Raw genomic sequence first — 12,758 nt, 5'->3', positions numbered from 1 at the left:
GCTCCAGTGAAAAAGAAATGTCCCTAACACACTGGAATGCCCCCATTCTACCCAGTTATGCCCCAATTATGCCAAAAGTCCACCCATGATCCGCACCTTTCACTACCTACAAGCCGCGCCTACCCATCTAGAAGCTTCCTTGCCTCAGGACTATTGTTTGTGGCCCCCCCTGTATCCCCTCTATGGCAGCCTCATAGCTCAAATGATATAATTCCACAAAAACAAAATAAATTGAATTAAAGGGCAAGTATAACTTATTGTATGATACAGAATGTTCCTTTGCAGCTTCTTAGCTGAGCAACTGATCTCTCATATCTGTTTATCTGGAAATATGAAAATTGCAGTTATTATGTTTACATTCACTGATATTTCACATATTTAATTTCTGTTAAGGTGGAACTGCCTCTTTGAAAGCTGTGAAATAAAGGCCTCAGGGCAAGGAGATAGTTATGCTGTCATCGCCTGTCCAGGAGCCAATCCCAGATGCTTATTAAATAGTATTAATTGCAGTATGAGAGAGGATCACATGAATAATATAAGAACGGCTGGACTAAATCATGTGTGTGTGACACCCCAGGCAGCAGGTAATGTGTTACGTGGAGCGGAGCTTGTGTTTCATGGTTTTATCCACCTGGGCAATTAGGTGTAAGCTATCTCATATATAAATAGAAACTTGTTTTATCTGCCTATCAAAGAGTTATTTCATCATCAGGACATTGTACGCACTGGGAAAGATATCTTATATTTAACCTACTTTATACATTGCACTCTTGGCTTTGTGCTCAGTACAAGAACAAGATGGCCGCAGCACTTCTTCTATAGTTCCTGTTTGCAAGATGAAATCCCACCCACTCATGATAGAGGAGGTGGTCTTGGACAGGAAGTAGTAGGATTTCTAGGCCAACATTGTGCAATAGGGATGTAAGAAACAATAGAATTCTTGCAACATTAGCACCTTATTGAGTGCTGTGCTCCTCACACCATGAGTGAACTTGTAATGTGGGCAGCCATGTTGGAACACACGCATGCATAATAAGCAAACACCTTGGCTCTCTCATTATGTGTATAACTTGTGCATACTGAGGGAGCTGGAGCACCCAGCATGGCCACCGGCACTAGGTGCTATTCAGGGTTGGACTGAGGGGTGTGGGGCCCACTGGGGCTACCCCACAAGGTACCACCACCACCAGGGGCCCCTGTTGTGCACCCCTATCCCTCCCGTAGGGGCCCGCTGACATTCTCCCCTGAATGTGTGTATGTGAAATGCATCAGGGTAGGACATCAGTGGCCAGCGGAATCGGAAACAGGGTTGGGGCTGGGCTGCTGTGGTGGCCCAGTCTGACCCTGGTGCTATTCTTTCAAAAATAGTATTGTTTCCCATATCCAGAGTGTGAGCTCTGTTGGCCTGCACCTGGGGAGACAAGTTTGCCTTGCCTCTCTGTACTTTGCATCTTCTGTGTAATTCATTGTCCATCGCTTTAGCCTTCAGTTCTAGGCACACGTTGTGAGGGGGGCGTTGAGCATAGACACTAAAAATGTGCCCTTTAGCTTTAACAGCACCCCTTTTGGCTCAGCCGGTTCCTCTGCCATTAGTACTTATGAATATATTATCCCCTTGGCGTTAGACTGATCCTCGCTCTCTGCGTGTGATGGTTGGGCCTGTCAGCGTCCCACAGTTTCAGATTATTATTAATGCACATGAGAATAATGGCACATTAACTGCAGGGACGTCCCATGGAAAATACAATGAGCTCTGCTATAATAACCCTCCACGCGCAACAAAAATTAATATGCATTTATTAAAAGGTATTGTACTGCTCTGTAACCAAAAGGAAATCTATTGTGCAGCCCTTTTGAGCATCCAGGGGGCCACACATCTTAAAGGAACAGTAACACTAAAAAATGAAAGTGTATAAAAGTAACTAAAATATAATGTGCTGCTGCCCTGCACTGGTAAAAGTTGTGTGTTTACTTCAGAAAGACTACTATAATTTATATAAATAAGCTGCTGTGTAGCCATGGAGGCAGCCATTCAAAGGGAAAAAGGCACAGGCACATAGCAGATAACAGATAAAACACTATTGTATTCTACAGAGCTTATCTGTTATCTGCTATGTAACCTGTGCCTTTTCTCCTTTTTTCCAGCTTGAATGGCTGCCCCCGGGGCTACACAGCAGCTTATTATATAAATTATAGTAGTGTTACTGTAGCAAACACACCAGTTTTACCAGTGCAGGGCAACAGTGCATTATATTTTCATTACTTTAAAGCTCTTTCATTTTTTTGTGTTACTGTTCCTTTAAGAAGTTGTTTAGATTTTTATTTTGGATGGAGTTTCCTTTTAATGTGGTTGCAAAGCGAAAAATGAACTTTGCCCAATGAAAGTGAAGGTAATTCTAAAGAACTTTCACTATATACTGTTTCAGTGTAAAAGGTTTGTGTGACTAATTGCTATTGACTGATAGTTAATTGCTAATAGTTCCCCTTCCTGCACTGCTGGTTCTGACTCCATGTGTCAATGACACAATGTGAAAGTAGCAAGCTTTGCTGCTAGGACTCCATTTCCCACAATGCCTTGCCTATTCTCTAATTAGGGGAGCCAACTTTTGGTCAGGTCCTAACAGGCTGATAATATAGGAGCAGGGATGGGACCAGGGTTGCCAGATTTATTTTTCTAAACCAGCCAAAGTCAGTTTTAAAACCAGTCCAAAAAGCCACTTCGAAGCCAAAAGCCACTTCGAAAGTAGCCCAAAAATGGCCCAATATGCGCAATGAAAAACAATTCTAAAATAATAAAAGCATATATGGGAAAACCTGCCTTGTTAAAGCGTATAATCACTACCCATGCCCTGCTCCCCCTCTCCAGTTACTGGGACGGCTGATAATTCCCTCTGTGCCCAGTCCAGCTGGGAAGTCACTACAGAAATAGATTCAGAATGTTGCATTAACCCCAGACATGATATACATATGGGTGCGTTAAACTACAACTCTCAAAAACTCCAAGATATCCTGAGAGTTATAGCTTAAGGATCAACTGCAGAACGGCCCCCATCCCAGTAGAAAGTAATGGTACAATCACATACCCTATAGAGCAGGGAGCAGGGGGTAGAACTGCCCCACATCCCAGTAGAAAGTAACAGTACAATCACATACCCTATAGAGCAGGGAGCAGGGGGTAGAACTGCCCCACATCCCAGTAGAAAGTAACAGTACAATCACATACCCTATAGAGCAGGGAGCAGGGGGTAGAACTGCCCCACATCCCAGTAGAAAGTAACAGTACAATCACATACCCTATAGAGCAGGGAGCAGGGGGTAGAACTGCCCCACATCCCAGTAGAAAGTAACAGTACAATCACATACCCTATAGAGCAGGGAGCAGGGGGTAGAACTGCCCCACATCCCAGTAGAAAGTAACAGTACAATCACATACCCTATAGAGCAGGGGGTAGAACTGCCCCACATCCCAGTAGAAAGTAACAGTACAATCACATACCCTATAGAGCAGGGAGCAGGGGGTAGAACTGCCCCACATCCCAGTAGAAAGTAACAGTACAATCACATACCCTATAGAGCAGGGAGCAGGGGGTAGAACTGCCCCACATCCCAGTAGAAAGTAACAGTACAGTCACATACCCTATAGAGCAGGGGGTAGAACTGCCCCACATCCCAGTAGAAAGTAACAGTACAATCACATACCCTATAGAGCAGGGGGTAGAACTGCCCCACATCCCAGTAGAAAGTAACAGTACAATCACATACCCTATAGAGCAGGGGGTAGAACTGCCCCACATCCCAGTAGAAAGTAACAGTACAATCACATACCCTATAGAGCAGGGAGCAGGGGGTAGAACTGCCCCACATCCCAGTAGAAAGTAACAGTACAATCACATACCCTATAGAGCAGGGGGTAGAACTGCCCCACATCCCAGTAGAAAGTAACAGTACAATCACATACCCTATAGAGCAGGGAGCAGGGGGTAGAACTGCCCCACATCCCAGTAGAAAGTAACAGTACAATCACATACCCTATAGAGCAGGGAGCAGGGGGTAGAACTGCCCCACATCCCAGTAGAAAGTAACAGTACAATCACATACCCTATAGAGCAGGGAGCAGGGGGTAGAACTGCCCCACATCCCAGTAGAAAGTAACAGTACAGTCACATACCCTATAGAGCAGGGAGCAGGGGGTAGAACTGCCCCACATCCCAGTAGAAAGTAACAGTACAATCACATACCCTATAGAGCAGGGAGCAGGGGGTAGAACAGACAGGTTGAGCCTGAATATAATAGTAATGGTAGCCGCTGTCTATACTGTCCAATTGCATGCTGGGTATTGTAGTTTTATATTAATTCTAACTGTAGGCTAATTGTTGGATACAAACTACATTACCCAGCATGCAGTGGGACAGGCACGTCAGGTTTACTAGAGGGAAAGAAATTTGGCTAGTTTCCAAACTACAAACCGTAAAAAAAGAGAGGGTGCAAGGCATTGTGGGAAATGGAGTCTTTGCTGCAGAAAAGCCAACTGCATTGTTATTATTCAGCCCTGCGCGCACGCAAACTAACGGCACGCATACCGTACATGCTCGGTTACATCAGCCAATGAATGGGCAAAGCCGTCTCTTCACTGTCACTCCTCTTCCTGTTACAGTTTTCCTATCAGGCAATGAGTGAGTGATATAGAACAACACAAAATGGTGGCTCAGGGGAAACAATGCAAAGGGCAATATTTACTGATGGGTACATGCCGTATGTAAGAAAAGCTTTTTTATAGGTCACTTATTGGAACTAAATCGTTCTCCGTGAGATCCTTCATTAACAAATATTCAGTGTTTGTGGAACACAACAGCAAGGTAAATATCTGCAACAGAGACCTGGAACCAAAAAGTCTAAATCTCTTAAAGGGAAACTGTCATGATTTGTATGGGGTATGTATTATGTCTAAATGACACTGTTACACAGCAAATAATTCCCTCTGCCATTAAGCTTATATTGTTGAACCAACAAATTGGCTGTAATATTGGTGTGTAGGCGCCATCTCAGTGCATTGTGCCTGAGTCTGAGCTTTCAGCCAGCGCTACACATTAGAACTGCTTTCAGCTAACCTATTGTTTCTCCTACTCCCATGTAACTGGAGGAGTCCCAAGCCGGACTTGGATTTCTTACTATTGAGTGCTATTCTGATACCTACTGGGAGCTGCTATCTTGCTCCCTTCCCATTGTTCTGCTGATCGGCTGCTGGGGTGAGGGGGGGATATCACTCCAACTTGCAGCGCAGCAGTAAAGTGTGACTGAGTCTGAGATTTCAGAAGGAGCCAGCGCTACACATTAGAACTGCTTTCAGCTAACCTATTATTTCTCCTACTCCCATGTAACTGGAGGAGTCCCAAGCCGGACTTGGATTTCTTACTATTGAGTGCTATTCTGATACCTACTGGGAGCTGCTATCTTGCTCCCTTCCCATTGTTCTGCTGATCGGCTGCTGGGGGTGAGGGGGGGGGGGATATCACTCCAACTTGCAGCGCAGCAGTAAAGTGTCAGAGCACAGGTCACATGGCTGTGGCACCCTGGGAAATGAAGAATATGGTTAGTCCCATGGGAAAAACAGATTACAATGCAGGATTCTGCTGGGGAAGCTCTATTAACTGATGGGTTTTGAAAAAAACAAATAAGTTTTCCCATGACAGTGTGCCTTTAAAATAAAGAATTCTTCTGGTTTTGTTAATGTGGTTTTTGTATGACTGTTCTCTGCAGAAAAAGTCCCAAACTAAAACAGCAGTAATATCACTCAGTAACCAAGGAAGTCCCACGTGTTTATCCTTTGTGCTCACAACCCTTCGTTGTCACAACAAACCCCTGCGCGGCTCCCCAGATGCAGAGAGAAAAACGGAAGTCGGCGCATTTCTATTTAGCAGCTCTTTCTCTGATAAGGTTTGTGTGGTTAGGAAGCCTGCGGGGCTCCTGTCAGCGCTTATCCGCCTGTCTGAATGTTAGAAATATGATGACTGTCATGGAAAGAAAAATTCTGCTTTTCCACCAAAAATAGACCAGGTGACCCAGAAAGGGAGGGGAACGCCATGGAGCTGCAATGATGAGCCCCTGCAAATAGTGAGGTGCAATACACACCAGAGTGGGTCGATTTTTTGATAAGCAGCCCCCCCCACATTTACCAAAACTAAGGCAGTGCTTCTACTGTCCTCCCCTTATTCCTGTCCTGAACAGGGTTGGACCGGGCCGGCGGAGCAACGTGAAAAAAACCACCCTGCCGACCTGGGGGGGGGGGGGGGCGTTAGGGGATATGGCCGGCGGGGGCATCTGCAGGTCCCCTGGGGTGGGAGCCCCGGTGGGCCTTGCACCCCCTAGTCCGAAGTGAGTGTGCCCCCCACAGGGCCCCTACCCGACGTCCTCCCCGAGTGCGTATAAAATTAACGCGTCAGGGGAGGAACAGTCGGGCGGGGGAGCGCCGGCAAGGGTTGGGGCCCACCGGGATTTTTCCTGGTGTCCCGGCAGCCCAGTCCGACCCTGAGTAGGGGGGTCAAAGTAGGGACAGTGCAGTTTTCAGTAGGGCTGTTCGGGTCAAAACTGCCTTCCCCCAGTTTTCCCAGTTTGGATCTTCGAGGATTCTCGAAGATTGATGCAGCAATAGGCCAATCGCGATCACTGCATCATAACCCCGCCCCTGCGATGGTGCAGCCCGCCCAGTGAGGTGACACACCGCCTCCCTGCCTGGCGTCCCCTGGCAAGAGAGGTGGCAACCCTAGGCCACAGTGGGGTCATGCGGGGGGCCCTGGGGCAGCAGCTCTGGTGGGCCCTGCACCCCCTAGTCCAACCCTGGCCCTGAAATTAGGAAAATGTTTGTTTTGAAGTCAGTGGGTGCCCCCCTGCTTAGGAAGTGACCCTTGGTCCCAGTCCAAGGGTTGAACCACAAAGGCTGAACTTGACAAACCTGAGCAGGGTTGGACTGGGCCAGCAGGATAGAGGGATGGTGGGACCCACTGACCCGGCCTGCTCTCCGCTGGGGACTTCTGTCCCCTCCCTTTACCAATTGTGACCATAGGGGAAGACAAGGTACAGGGCCCAAGTGCAACACGGGGAGGGGATAGGGGTGCACTAGGTTTGCTGTTCGAAAAAGCTTACAACTAGGGTAAGGGGCCCTGAGAAGGCAGTCTGTTGGGCCCCACACACACCCAGTCCAGCACTGAATCTGAACACCACTAACGTAGCCCCTGCTGTTATAGAATAGGGATTGGCTGCCTATAAGCTGCATCACTGGAGCAGTTTCTGCCCCTCCGTTCAGTGCAGGTGAGAAGACTGGGGCTTATTGAATAATTCGGCTCCTGAGGATCCAATGAGTTTCCCATTCACAAGCCGTAATTGTGGCTATGGAAGTGTTTGGGATGGAGGCTGCTCGGCTCCCCCTGAGCTTTGAGATGGGATAAAATGCTTTTACATTTCATCCCTGAAACCAGAAAAGTGATTTTCCTCTCCCGTCCCCGGGGTCCTGCCTGATAATGGGATTTCCATCGTCTGGCTCCTCTTGCTTCCCTCCGAATCCCTTGCACAAATCAGACAATTTGACCCATGTCAGTTCCAACAATGATTTGAGAGCTGCAGTGCTTACCTGAGCGTGCCCCGCTATATTCAATTACCATTCACTGTACATCGGGCGGCCAATCTCTGGGCAAGAGCTATAACAGTTACTTCAAACCTCAGTGACCCTGAGCAATAGGAGTGATATTTATATAAACCTACTGTACGGGCTAGTGGCAGGGGGAACAGACTCCAGTACCCACAATGCCTTCTACGTTTGCAGGGTCAGACCGGGGACCACCAGCTACCCAAGTCAAGGGCCCACCGCCCCATTTGTGCCATGTCCCCACCCCTATAGTTTTGCTATAGAAAAAACATAATTATAGATGCAAGAAAATTCACCAATGAGAATTCTACTGATAAAAAACCTCATTATAAATGCAGAAGGACTGACCAATGAGAATGCTGATTCCCAGCACTGTGTCAGGCCCCTTGCTGGTACCTTACATATAGAGATAATGATGGCATTTTCCCCTCATTATATGGCACAGGAATCAGACATGGGGATAAGGGCAGACTTGTTCAGTGCTGGGAAACTGGGTTTAATGCTCCCAACTCCAATTGCAGGAACAGAGAACATGGAGCCGGATTTATACAGATCAGCTGGGATTCTCATTGGGGGATTTTTCGCATTTTAAAGCAGTCGCTGGCTGTGGGGATTTGGGGAAAAGTTTTATTGTGCAATATTGCTTTAAGAATACAACCCTGATGTTGCTGGACTACAGTTCCCAGCATGCCTCACCCTTCATTATATATTAAATTATTCTGGGATTTGTAAGCAAAGTTAGGTTGAGCAGTGCAGCAGGGTTGGTTGGAGGAGAGCTATAATGGTATATGGACTCAGCAGTTCAGAGACTAAATACCAGATACTGTTTTCATCAAAACAGAAATAAATATACTTTCTAAACTATACATTTGGGATAAAACATCCCCTTTAATATCACCCAGAGAGAGCTGTACCCGTTTAGCAACCAAATCAGAATCACATTTCCGCTATTGGAACCCGAATGCCGATGTTTCCGCGGCTTCCAAGAATTTCATGTGTTTTTGGTTGGACTGGCCGCGTTGCAGCAGAAGCAATAATAGTTAATAGAGTGCAGGCCCGGTCTATACGCCCCCGAAACCCAGAATAAAGCCTTTCTCTTCTGTGGGGCTGGAACATGGCCTCCACTCCGTGCCAGATCCCTGGGCAGGAATGGCAGCAGCGCTATATAATAATAGACACTGAACGGCAGCCAGAATTCTTGGCGCTCGCTGCCAGTTTTTCCCTGTGAGTAACGATGAAATTATTGTTTCCCTACATCTCCCCTCTCGCAGCTAGGGATGATAAAAGGGGACTTTTTTCCAAAGAATTCTGTCAAATATTTCACGCTATTTATCTAATTGGGTAATAATTAGCGGTTTGGCATGCCGCGACGCATTTCTTGGGAACTAGGGCATTCCCTAAGGTGAGCTTGGCACGGCTGCAGCCCTCCAGCTGTTCTGCCCCATCAGATCTGCCCCACCTGAATCTAAATATTCCCCGGAAAGATTCTTTATTTAAAACATGTTCATCTGACTTGGCAGTTGTGCCTTCTGCAGGGGAGCAACCTCGACTCCCAGGGCCCCTTGCAAAAATATTTTATGGGCCCCCGCCTCGGTTACGACCCACATATCAGCCCCTACCCTCTTGTTTGCAGATTCCTTAGGGCAGATGTCTGACTAACGCTGGGCATACACTATAAAATCCATTTGCCTGGCAAGGTCCTTTAATGTTTTGGCAAACAACACACTGTGCCAAATCTAGATTATCTGATAGTTTGGCTTCTGGGCCAATGATCGGATCATAATGGGAGACTAGAGAGACCTGTCAGGGGGAGACGCCATCAATGTGATCGTTGGGATTTTTAAACCTACCTAATAAATATGTGGCCCATTTCTGCCCGCTGCAAGGGCCCCATATATATATATATAGGCTAATAAGCTTCTAACTAGGGTTGGCACCTTTCCATTGTCGGAAACCTGGGCCTTGGGGTTGTAATGCCATGGGGGCAGGTGACGTCAGGGGTGGTGATGTCGGGGTTATGACATGGGGATCGGCAATTGGCCAATTGCCACGTCAGTCTAAAAGAGTCCTGCTCGGTTTGCCTAATTTACAAAACCAGGCAGGGAGTTTTGACCTGGACAGACAGGTTTTCAGGAGGGTCAGACCCTACTCCTGACTCAGTTTGCAGGGGGTAGCCTTTTCTGGCCTGTTTGTTGCCACCTTAATGGGGTGGTTCACCTTAACTTTTAGTATGTTATAGAATGGCGAGTTCTTGGCTGCTTTTTAAGTTGGTCTTTATTTTTTATTTTTGCTCTTCTAACTCTTTCCAGCTATGAAATGGGGGTCATTGACCCCAGAAGCTATAAAACAATTGTTCTGCAAAGCTACAATTTTATTGTTATTGTTACATTCTATCACTTGTGTTTTTCCTGTTCATATTCCAGTCTCTCATTCAACCCACTGCCTGGTTGCTAAGATCGTGTGGTCCCTAGAAACCAGATAGCTGCTGAAATTCCAAGTGGAGAGCCTTTTCAGCGATTGGAGTGATATCTCCCCCCCTCACCCCCAGCAGCCGATCAGCAGAACAATGGGAAGGGAGCAAGATAGCAGCTCCCAGTAGGTATCAGAATAGCACTCAATAGTAAGAAATCCAAGTCCGGCTTGGGACTCCTCCAGTTACATGGGAGTAGGAGAAACACTAGGTTAGCTGAAAGCAGTTCTAATGTGTAGCGCTGGCTGAAAGCTCAGACTCAGGCACACTTTACTGCTGCGCTGCAAGTTGGAGTGATATCCCCCCCTCACCCCCAGCAGCCGATCAGCAGAACAATGGGAAGGGAGCAAGATAGCAGCTCCCAGTAGGTATCAGAATAGCACTCAATAGTAAGAAATCCAAGTCCGGCTTGGGACTCCTCCAGTTACATGGGAGTAGGAGAAACACTAGGTTAGCTGAAAGCAGTTCTAATGTGTAGCGCTGGCTGAAAGCTCAGACTCAGGCACACTTTACTGCTGCGCTGCAAGTTGGAGTGATATCCCCCCCTCTCACCCCCAGCAGCCGATCAGCAGAACAATGGGAAGGGAGCAAGATAGCAGCTCCCAGTAGGTATCAGAATAGCACTCAATAGTAAGAAATCCAAGTCCGGCTTGGGACTCCTCCAGTTACATGGGAGTAGGAGAAACAATAGGTTAGCTGAAAGCAGTTCTAATGTGTAGCGCTGGCTGAAAGCTCAGACTCAGGCACAATGCACTGAGATGGCGCCTACACACCAATATTACAGCTACAAATACATTTGTTGGTTCAAGAATAAAAGGTTAAATGGCAGAGGGAATTATTTGCTGTGTAACAGTGTCATTTAGATATAAAAAGTACCCCATAAAAATCATGATAGAATGAACGCTCCACTATAACCTTCTCATTGAAACCTATTCTGATGGGGCAGTATTGCATCGCCATTAAGCGCCACAAGCAGAGATACCAACCCAGCCTCAGAGCTTTCTGTACTAATCAGCGCTTCTCTTTCCAATTAGCCAGATCTACTAATTACTCCCATTTGTCATCCTGAAAAGCTTTATCATTATGTTAGAAATGACACATGTTTGACCCCCTGACAATTAGCATTTGCCCGGGACGGGGAGCTTGTAATTAGTGATTGACGAGTTGTTCTCTTGTTGAACGTTACAGGTAATTAGGATTTTAGCAAATGATTTATTGTACAGAGATGCCACAAGATAATGAAGCACTGCCCAGCGCTGCTCGTGGAGGTGATGGGGGGTTATATGGATATGGGGGTTATTCCCTACAGTGCAGTTCCAAACCATCAACCTCCCGCCATCCGCCCAACAGTGACCTGCCCAAGCCTTGGCTATTTTGCAACCATTTGGATATCCTTCTTTGACTCACCCCCGAGAGGATTCTAGTCTTGATGTCATTATGTGTAGCATACAGACCCCCACCCATGATCCACTAAAACTATTCCAAAACTTTCCCCCAAATCCCCACAGCCAGCGACTGCTTTAAAATGCAACAAACCCTCCAATGAGAATCCCAGCTGATCTGTATAAATCCGGCTCCATGTTCTCTGTTCCTGCAATTGGAGTTGGGAGCATTAAACCCAGTTTCCCAGCACTGAACAAGTCTGTCCTTATCCCCATGTCTGATTCCTGTGCCATATAATGAGGGGAAAATGCCATCATTATCTCTATATGTAAGATCATTTCAAAATGGCTGACATAGTGCTGGGAATCTAATTGGCATTCTCATTGGTCAGTTCTCTTGTGTATATAAGTTTTTCTTCAACCTCTATAGAGAACTGGGTGGAACGTAAAATGATCACATTGGCACAGAGACACAGGTGCATCATGGGTACAGGTAGATATAAACTAGTGCTGCCCTATTATCTGCATTTTATTACAGGATATCAATAATAACAAGCTTTCGCTTAGTGTTTAGACATAAGTTGTTTACAACAGACAAACAAATATTATCCTATCTCCATCCCCCAAAATCTGGGGGAGGAAGGACTATAGTGTTTGTGCAGAGGGTCACAGTTTGGCCTCTCCCCGTGTGTAATGCACAGAAACCCCCATGTAACTGGCTCCATAAACACTTGGAGAGAAGTTATTGATCTGTTGTGTGGTAATATATACTAACAAAAAAAGAAGAAAAAAAAAAAAGCAGCAACTAATAATTCTCTGTTCTTTAGCCATGGGGGAGGGTCTAAGGTACATATGCAAATCACTGTATTACATACAGAAAATCCTTTACATTGGTTAAGTTTATTCCCAGTTGGACTGTAGCAAAGTGACTAAAACTTTTGTCACAGTTTCTGCCTATGTTTCCAACCTTTGTAACTTGTATTTGTTACAAGCTCAGTGTTTGGAATCATTACAAGGTGGAAAGAAAAGTCACACAATAAGGATTTAGCCAAAGTCTCGCCCCAAGCTCAATGTGCCAGAGCAGGACTTGAGTTTTTTAAGGGGCAGCCAGACAGGACTGTGATTGGGTGGCTTATATGCATGTTTAATAGTGACCAGGCAGGGGAAAGAAGAATAAGCTCCCTAAGAATAGGTCCCTAAGCTCAGGTCACTGACACCAGCTAAGAGCAGACTGAGCATGTGCAGTAGTTGGGCAAGGCAAAAGATG

The sequence above is a fragment of the Xenopus tropicalis genome, chromosome 4 (assembly GCF_000004195.4).
Source record: "Xenopus tropicalis strain Nigerian chromosome 4, UCB_Xtro_10.0, whole genome shotgun sequence".
Lineage (NCBI taxonomy): Eukaryota > Metazoa > Chordata > Amphibia > Anura > Pipidae > Xenopus > Xenopus tropicalis.
This window is presented reverse-complemented; position numbering follows the sequence as displayed.